This window comes from Gossypium hirsutum, chromosome D03 (assembly GCF_007990345.1).
Source record: "Gossypium hirsutum isolate 1008001.06 chromosome D03, Gossypium_hirsutum_v2.1, whole genome shotgun sequence".
Lineage (NCBI taxonomy): Eukaryota > Viridiplantae > Streptophyta > Magnoliopsida > Malvales > Malvaceae > Gossypium > Gossypium hirsutum.
In genome coordinates, this window is record NC_053439.1 from 17,574,164 (window position 1) to 17,584,610 (window position 10,447).

The window sequence follows — 10,447 nt, forward strand, 5'->3', positions numbered from 1 at the left end:
ATCGTGTTTATGGATATACCATGGCCGATTCAAGCTAATCACCTCCAAAATCATCAACCATTTTCAATGCATATAACATATATAAACATGAATAAGTTTCATATAATCTCTTAACACATTAATTTCTTTCATCAACAACCTTTTGTTTCTTTATCCATCAAAACTTAAAGGTAAGAAAAAATCAAGTTCTTCTCACACATACCATAACCGAAAGCTCCATCCAACACTCTAAATTCGAAATTTTAGTATGGCTAGGTAAGAAAAACGTGATGATTAACCCAAACAACTATTATTTCAAAAGAAAAATTAACAAAATTTACTAGCCTCCTCTTCATTCAAAAGGCCGAATGCCTTTGCTCCCCCCTCCTTTTTCTTCTTCTTGTACGGCTAAGAAGAACAAGGTAATGACCCCCTTTTTTTTGTTACTTCTTTTATTATCCTTAGTATTTCTTTTTATTATTTCCTTTCCTTTACATAAAATAATGACCACTTCATGGAAACTTACCACCTATTCTAATATATGCTCCATCATGGCCGGCCACTATGTAGAAAAGAAGGGGTATTTGACATGCAAAGCCATTATTCTCACCACATGCTTTAATAGGTCCTTGTAATTTAACCAATCACATTTCCAGATTTTCTCACATAGGTCCTATTTACTAAAATTCACCTTCAATTAAAAAAAATTCAAACATGGAATTTTCACACATGCATATATACATATAATAAGCATCAAATATGACAGCTAATTATTTTTATGACGCGGTTTAGCGGTCCCGAAACCACTTCCCTACTAGGGTAAATTTTGGGGTGTCACGAGAGTTCTATATTTGACGGTACTGAAGAGCTCAGAGAGGCTCCTTTGCAGACTAGTGGATCTAAAATCTTGTTCATGTTGGAAGATATGAATTTTAGTTATGGAAAGATGAACCAACTGCCAAACACGCAAAGAAATAGAAGATCAAATGATAAAGTTGATGATGACTCTGATGAAGAGGATGATCCTAATGAGGTAGACTTCTGGAAAAAAAAAGAAGTATTTTTTTTAGTTGCCTTATTAGGAGCATCACCTTTTACGACAAAATCTTGATGTCATGCACATTGAGAAAAATGTTTGTGAGAACATTATCGGTACAATTTTGAATGTCGATGGAAAATCAAAAGGCAATCTTCAGAGTCGACTTGATGTAGTCTACAAGGAATTCAGCCTGATCTTCATCCCCAAGCACTTCCGAATGGGAAATATCGATTGCCGCCTTCTATTTTTTCAATGTTGAAGACGGAGAAAGAAGTGTTCTGCATGGTGTTGAAGGATATAAAGGTTCCAGATGCTTATGCATCAAATATATCTCGATGTGTTAGTATTAAAGATCGAAGACTATATTCCTTAAAATCACATGACTATCGCATCTTGATGCAAGATTTACTGCCAGTTGCTCTACGATGTTGTATGTCCAAAAAGGTGACGTCTTGTATAATTGAACTATCCAATAAAATGAAAGCCATTTGTGGCAAATTTTTGAATGTTCAAGAACTTGAGAAAGTACAAGATCGAGCCACTTTAACTTTATGCAACTTGGAGAAAATCTTCCCACCTTCCTTCTTCACAAGTATGGTGCACTTGCTAATCCATCTTCCGCATGAAGCAATACTTGGTGGACTCATTTTCTATCGATGGATGTATCGCATAGAAAGGTGTTAATTTATTTGTAAAATTTTCCTTCATTCACCTATATGCATTTAGTTACAATTTTTGATAATGTTGTACATCGTGTTTAGGTTCCTATCCAAAGTGAAGTCTTACTGCCGCAACAAGCGTTATCCAGAAGGATCGATTGCTGAAGGCTACTTGGCAGAGGAATGTATGACTTTCTGTTCAAGATATTTGGAAGATGTTGAAACAAGGTTGAACAGACCAAGTAGAAATGCTGGACTCACAGATAACTTCGCCGATACTTATTTTGTTTCAAAGTTTTGGAGAACCAATCGACAAAGTTGAAATTGTAGAATGGGATGATTTATCGTGGGTACAAGCACATCGATATGTTCTGTTTCACCACGATTCAATGGAACCATTACGGAAGTAAGTTCTAGAAATTTGATAAATATTCATCAATTATAAATTGTTTATCTTCTAACAAAGTGAACTTTGTTTTAACATAGTGAGTACAAAAAAATATTGAGATCTGGTTTACGCTCCCGAAGATTACAACATTGAGAGATCAATAAGTTGTTTACAGAATCTTTTCATTAATGGTTAAGCCAAACGGTATGCAATTGAAGCTTTCATTGACAAATAATAATGTTTTCTCATAACATTTATAATTACTCAGTTTACTTTCCATTCAATAGGTTTGAAGTGGGAAGAACGTCAATGACAAAGTTAAATGGCTTTCCCAAGGTCCGAATAGAGTGGTTAAAAGATATAGTGCCTTCCTCATCAACGGATTCAGATTTCATACAAAATATCGTGAGAGATTGAGGAGAACTCAAAATTGTGGAATAGTTGTTAATTCCTCAATTACAAGTTATGCTAGTGCTAGGGACAATAATCCTGTTAAGGGAAATGTGGAGTATTTCCGACTTCTTACCGACATAATTGAGTTGGATTACTACGGCAAATGGAAAGTTGTCTTATTTCGAGGTGATTGGGCTGATGTTAATACTGCTCGTGGAATTAAGCAAGATCAATTTGGTTTTACAATGGTGAACTTCTCTCAATTGATTCACACAAAACAACAATTGATAGATGAGCCGTATGTTTTTTCTTCTCAAGTCAAACAAGTTTTTTACTCAAAAGATCCAACTAATGAGGGTTGGTACGTTGTACTCCGTAACATCCCTAGAGACTTGTTTGACATGAGCAATGGAAGTAGAGATAACATCGATGACAGATCAGAAACTTTGCCCTTTCCAGAACAAAACTTAAACGAAAATATCCCTAGCACTAGTACACAATTTCAATGGGTTTGCCAGGACACGGATGAAGATATTTACGAATTATGATGTAGTAAGATTTTACGATTTTTTAATTATATGTAATATCATAATTCAAATCTTGCTCTTATTAAATATTTCAACTATTTTATATGTGTTGTTATTGTTTTAATTAGTTACTAAATTTTCAACTATTTTATGTGTATTGCAGATAAAATGCCTAGAAGAAAATTGTGAGATCTAAGCATTGTTCAAAATACTCCAAAATCGAAAGAAACAAATAGTGAACAACAGACTGCTATTAGATCTTCGAATATTCCGATTACACCTGACGAACCTATAGAAGTTCAAAGTAATTTTATATTTAATTTACATGCGTGTTGACTTATTGTTGATTTCTTTTTCAATTTCTTATATTATAATATACCGTTTTTCAGTTGAAAGTGGTGGGACGTGCAGAGGTCGATGACGTACGCTACTTAAAGATTTATACGAGTTAGATCCAGTCGAGCATGTCAAAGTATGTAGAAACAGTTTTGGTCAGCCTGTTGGATCAGAAGCTCGACTTTTAGCAGGATATTGGGGCATTCTAGCACGAAATGCAAATATGTTGCCTATCAATTACGAGTCATGGCATCAAATGCCTGATAGTAAAAAAAATCAAGCTCTCGATAATATTAAGGTAACAAAACGTTAATGTCATTTATAATACTTAAGTTTAAGTTTCATTTATATTTACTTTCTTAACTTGTGTTTTTTCTATGCGAGGTTTGCTTTAGAGGTCTCGGATACTTATGTAAAGAAGGTATTGGGAAAAATATGGAGAGACCATAAAAGTACTTTAAAGAAAGATTATTTTAAGACAAAAACAACCCTCGAAGAGAAATTACAAAATGTCCTGCCGGGAATGCTGAGGTACCAATGGGAAGATGCGGTTAGATTTTGGAATTCAAAGAAAGGAGAGGTATTACGTACTTCCAAACTCTTATAATTATTTTGGTTTATAGTATTTACTATATACGTAATAATAATTTCATAATGTAGGATCGTGAAGGAGTTGGAAAAAGCAGCAGGCAAAAATAGAAATTCACTCACACTATTGGGTCGAAAAGTTTTGCTTGTGTAGCTGAGGCCAAGCTATTTTGAATTTATTAATAGTGTCAAATACTTATTACTTTCCATTAAATAATACTTTTACTACTATATTGTAGGAACTGTCTTCCGGTCAAAAAGCTGGACGCTTTCAGCTTTTTGACATTACACATAGGAAGAAAGATGGATCTCCTATGACTCCTGAAGCTACAGAAATTTTGGTATGTTTACTTAATAAAAAGACTATCGTATAAATATTTATAGTGTTTATTTTCTAATGGTTTAATTCATTGTTTGTAATGCAAATATTTTTAAGTTATGTTGCATTTGTTTTTATAATATATATTGCGTTCCTAACTATTTGATTTATTTATTAGGAGAAACTAAAGGGTAAAAAGGTGGAGCACGAAGCGATTGCTTCGAGTGATAGTTCTGTTCATCTTGACGACATTGATAAGAGGATTGTTACTGAAGTTTGGGTCCTGAAAGGTATGGTCGGGTTTGATTTCAAGGATCTTTTGTTAACCCAACCGAATATTTTAGATCCAGCTAGCAGCAATACATGCCTTCGAGGAGTCAGGCTCAAGTTGAAGTTCAGAGGTTAAGAGACCAGATGGCTCAGATGCAAGCGACCATAATTGAGCAAATTACTCAACTTAAAGCGGAGGCAGCATCGAGAGAAGCTGAAGTCCAAAGAAAATATGAAGAACACCAACCACAACTTAAAGCAAATGCAGCAGCGAGGGAAGCAGAGGCAGCATCGAGAGAAGCTGAGGTTCAAAGAAAACATGAAGAACTCTAGCTACAACTTAAAGTTGATGCAGCAGTGAGAGAAGCAGATGAGAAAGTACGGTGAACTCCAGCAGCAGCTTCAGAATATGATGAAGATGTTTCAGCAGTTGCAACATCCGCCATCTTAGACTATCCTATAAATATTGTTATCATTTTAAATTTTAACATTAATGTAAGAATAATATGAATTATATTTCATTTATTTATATTTATATTATAAATCATTCGTTTAATTTGAAATATTATTGAGATTTGTTTCTTTTGGTTGGTTTTTATGCTATAGGATAGGCTGAAAATATGGAAAATTTTATTTTACAAATCTTCCAAAATTAGTGGCATTTTTTAAAAAACGCCGCTAAAGTCGTGTTCTTTAGCGGCGTTTATAAAAAAGTGCCGCTAAAAGTCATGATCTATAGCAGCGTTTGTGGGAGAAGCACCGCTAAAAGTCATGATCTATAGCGGCGTTTGTGGGAGAAGTGCCGCTAAAAGTCATGATATATAGCGGCGTTTGTGGAAGAAGCGCCGCTAAAAGTCATGATCTATAGCGGCGTTTGTGGGAGAAGCGCCGCTAAAGGTCATGATCTGTAGCGGTGTTTGTGGGAGAAGCGCCGCTAAAGGTCATGACCTTTAGCGGCATTTTTGTAAAAGCGCCGCAAACGTTAGCGACGTTATCAACAGCGGCATTTTTTGCGGCCCTTTCAAATACTTTTAGCGGCACTAAAAGCATAAAAAACGCCGCTAAAAACCTATTTTGTTGTAGTGAGTCAGTTGTTCTTACTCTCAAAAGAGATATTAACATAATTTAGGGATTTCTATGGATCAAAACACAAGTGAATAAATCGTTTAATTCATATTCATAATAAAAGGTGAAGTCTAGATGGATTTTTTCCTAGGTATTATCTATCTCATTGGTTTTCTTTAATTATTTCCTTGATTCATTCTCTGTTGCGTTCTTAGTTAAATTAGTTTTGTAATGTTAGATTAAAACACAATCACTCCAATTTGTCGGCTAAATAATAAGAATACGGTAATTACTAGTACTTTTAGTCCTCATGGATACTATATTCTCTACTCACCATAGCTATACTATTATTCGATAGGTGTGCTTGTCTTTGTCGTATTTATAGTTAGTTTAGTGATCATCAAGTTTTTGGTGCCATTGTTGGGGACTAAAATATTAGGAACAATCGATTTTTATTAATTTAGCCATTTTTATTTTTATTATAATTTTTGTTTTTAGTGTAATTTTTACATTCTAATTTATTTTCTTTTATTTGCTTCTGGCAGGTTCTTTTAGTTAATGAAAAGAAGAAATCTGTCGAGACTATTGTTATTTGACAGTGAAACTGAAAGTACTGCTCGCAGAAATCGTAGAGAAGCAAGGCAGAGTCAAGAGAATATAGTAGACGAACAAAAGGAAATTATTATTACTGAGGAGATGGGTGATAACCAGAATAATTAGCTACCTCCTATAGTTGTTGCAAATCTAGATCATGTTCCTCGTACTATGTACGATTATGCCAAACCCACTGTAACTGGGGATGAATTGAGTATTGTGAAACCCACCATTGCTACAAATAATTTCAAACTAAAGCCGAACACTATTCAGATGATTCAACAGTTTGTTCAATTCAATGGTTTCCAAGACGAAGATCCAAATACTCATTTGACCAATTTCCTAGAAATCTGCAATACTTTCAAGATTAATGGCATCATTATGACACCATTCGCTTACGATTATTCCCTTTCTCGTTAAGGAACAAAACTAAACAGTGGTTGAACTATTTACCACGAGGTTCCATTACCACATGGGTTCAAATGACCAAAAAGTTCCTTTTGAAGTACTTCCCACCGGCTAAGACAGCCAAGTTGAGGAATGATATCTCTTCCTTTGTACAAATCGATTTAGAGACGTTATATGACACATGGGAGATGTATAAGGATTTATTGAGAAGTTGCCCTCACAATGGGTTACCTCTATGGCTACAAGTTCAAACCTTCTACAATGGTTTGAACCCTTCAACGAGGAAGTTAATTGATGTAGTAGTCAGTGGAACTCTGAATAATAAAACACCTGAAGTGGCTTATAAATTTATTGAGGAGATGACATTGTATAACTATCAGTAGCAAGTCATGAGAACAAAGACGATAAAAGCAGCTACTGTTTTTAACTTAGATGCGATCACCATGTTATCGAATCAGTTAGAACTATTAAATAAGAAAATTGATGGTTTATGTGTTTCAATGCAGGTACATCTGGTGATGCAGTGCGATGCAAATGGAGGTGAAATAAATTATCCAGAATATTTAAATAATCCAGAATATTTACCCTTTGGTCCTAGCATGGAGAATGAGCAAATAAATTATATGGGTAATAATTCTAGACCTCAAAATAACCCTTATAGCAATAAATATAATGCAGGTTGGAGGAACCACCCAAATTTCTCATGGGGTGGTCAAGGAAACCAAAGATCACAACCCCCTCAGGCTTTCAACAACCCTATCAACAAAAGAAGAAACCGAATCTTAAAGAGATGTTGGCAAAATTTATTTCAGTGTCAGAAACCCATTTTCAAAACACTGAGATAACTTTGAAAAATCAACAAGCGTCAATTCATGGGCTCGAAAATCAGATTGGATAGCTTGCTAAATTGGTTTCAGAAAGGCAGCAAGGTAGTTTACCTAGTAACACCAAACCCAACCCAAAAGAACATGTGAAAGTAGTTACATTAAGGAACGAGAAAGTGTTGGCTGAAACCAAAAAGAAGCTACAATAGGAATTTGATAATGCAAATGATGAGGGGGTAAAACCTGAAGAAATTCAAACACCGGTGTTTAAAGAATATAAACCATCGATCTCATATCCGGCAAAGTTGAAGAAAGACCGTATGGATAAACAATTTGGTAAATTTCTTGAACTTTTCAAACAATTGCATATTAACTTACCTTTTGTTGAAGCTATTTTGCAAATGCCCACATATGAAAAATTTTTAAAGGAGCTAATAAAAAATAAAAGGAAGTTTGAAGAGCTATCCACTATAGAACTCAACGATAAATGTTCAGTTATTCTCCAAAATAAACTGCCAACTAAGCTGAAAGATCCAGAAAGTTTTACTATTACTTATTTTATTGGTAGTTTAAACATTGAGAAAGCATTAGCTGATTTGGGTGCTGGCATTAATTTGATGCCTTCTAAAATGTTCAAGCAACTTGGTCTTGGGGAACCAAAACCCACTAGGATGAGTATTCAATTGGTTGATAGATCTATTAAATATCGTAGGGTACTTGTAAAAATATATAAATTTATATTCCCTGTTGATTTTATTGTGCTTGACATGGATGAGGATGTTGAGGTGGTCTAATTTTGGGTCACCCCTTTTTAGCCACTGCTAGGGCTATCATTGATGTAGGTGATGGTAAACTTGTGCTTAGGGTAGGTGATGGGGAGATTATTATTAAAATCTATAATGCTATGCGATTCTCTAGAGAACAAGATGATTCCTGTTATTTTATTGACTCTATTGATCATGTTATTCAAGATTCATTATAGGAAATCATTCATAGGGACACGTTGAGCTGTGTCTTGTTCAATGAAAGGAGGTAGATGGAAATAATGCTGTGATAAGTGAGACGAAAATTGATTTAGACTCTAATGAGTCTTCACTGAGACAGGTAAATTATGAGGACATTGAGGTGAGCAAGGAATTAAAATTGAAACCCTCTATTGAAGAACCTCCCAAATTGGAACTGAAGCAATTACCAAATCACCTAAAAAGGAAGGAGGTTGTTCCTAAGAAAGGAGGCATGATTGTTGTGGCGAATGAAATGAACGAATTGATTCCAATGAGAACAGTCACAGAATGGAGAGTTTGTATTGACTATAGGAAGTTGAACGACGCCATGAGGAAATATCATTTTCCTCTATCATTCATAGATCAAATGTTGGAAAGATTATCTAGTCACATGTATTATTGCTTCCTAAATGGAATTTTTGGCTACTTTCAAATTCTGATAGCTCTCAAGGACCAAGAAAAAATGTCATTCACATGTCCATATGGTACATTTTCTTATGAAAGAATGCATTTTGGATTGTGTAATGCTCTTGCTACTTTTCAGCGTTGCATGCTAGCCATCTTTGATGAACTTGTAGAGGAAATTATGGAGGTATTATGGATGACTTATCGATATTCGGTAATTCTTTCCATCTTTGTCTTAAAATTTTAAAACGATTTTTAATGAGATATGAGGAAAAAAACCTTGTGCTTAATTGGGAAAAATGTCACTTCATGGTTTGAGAAGGGATTGTGTTGGGCCATAAAATTTCTAGTAAAGGGATTGAGATTGATAGAGAAAAAATTGAAACCATCAAAAAATTGCCTCCCTCTAGTTTAGCTAAGGCTATTCAAAGCTTTTTAGGACATGTTGGGTTCTATAGAAGGTTTTAGTCAGGAATGCTTAGAATTATTTAATAGCTAAGCCTTAAACTAATTTGCTAGAAAAGATGTGCCATTCGATTTTAGTCAGGAATGCTTAGAATTATTTAATACTCTTAAGGAAAAAAATAATTAATGCCCCGATTGTGGTTGCACCTGATTGGAATTTACCCTTTGAACTAAAGTGTGATGCAAGTGATTTTGCAGTAGGTGCAGTTTAGAGACAAGCATTTTTAGCCAGTCTATTATGCCAGCAAGACTTTGACAGATGCGCAAGAAAATTACAATACTACAAAAAAAAGAACTGCTAGCTATGGTTTTTGTATTCAATAAATTTAGACCATATTTAATATTATCTAAAGTTGTTGTTTACACTGACCATTCAACTTTTCGCTATCTTCTAACTAAATCGGATACAAAACCTTGACTTATAAGGTGGATTTTATTATTGCAAGAGTTCGATTTGGAAATCTAGGATAAGAAGGGAGCTGAAAATCTTGCAGTAGACCACCTTTTCAGACTAGAGAATCCACATCTCAAGGAGCTTAATGAGAATGAGATAAATGACTCGTATCCTGATGATCAACTCTTGGTTATAACTGATTTTGAAGCCCATTGGTTTACAGATATCACAAATTACTTTGCTTCTAAAATGCTACCAAAATGGTTGACACATCATCAAAAGAAATGATTCTTTGTCGATGTGAAAACTTATTTTTGGGAGGATCCTTTTTCCTTTTCGTGTATGTGTAGATCAAGTAATTCGAAGGTGTGTTCTAAAATCAGAAACAAGTAAGATCTCGGAACACTGTCACTCAGGACTGACAAAAGGGCATTACAGTGGGATTAGGACATCACATAAAACACTTGAAATAGGTTTTTATTGGTCCACACTATTTAAGAATGGTAACAGGTATGTTGCTTCTTGGGATAGATGCCAGAGAACAGGTAATATTTCTAAACATGATGAAATGCCTTAAACTTATATGCTTTCATGTGAAATTTTTGACGTCTGGGGCATTGACTTCATAAGCCCATTTCTTATCTCTTTTGGTAATAAATACATTCTGTTATCAGTTGATTATATGTCAAAATGAGTAGAAGCTCAAGCTTTACCTACTAATGATGCTAGAGTGGTAGTTCAATTTTTTAAGAAGCTCTTTTCTAGATTTAGAACACCTAGAGCGATTATT

The 10,447-nt window shown here is 34.6% G+C and overlaps 1 non-coding gene across 1 annotated transcript; it reads right to left on the reverse strand.

The window, feature by feature from the left end:
- Nucleotides 1-6,687: 6,687 nt before the first annotated feature.
- LOC121215781 (small nucleolar RNA R71) lies at nt 6,688-6,794 on the reverse strand. Its single transcript, XR_005911755.1, has one exon. It is a non-coding gene; the product is annotated as a small nucleolar RNA R71 (small nucleolar RNA).
- Nucleotides 6,795-10,447: the final 3,653 nt, after the last annotated feature.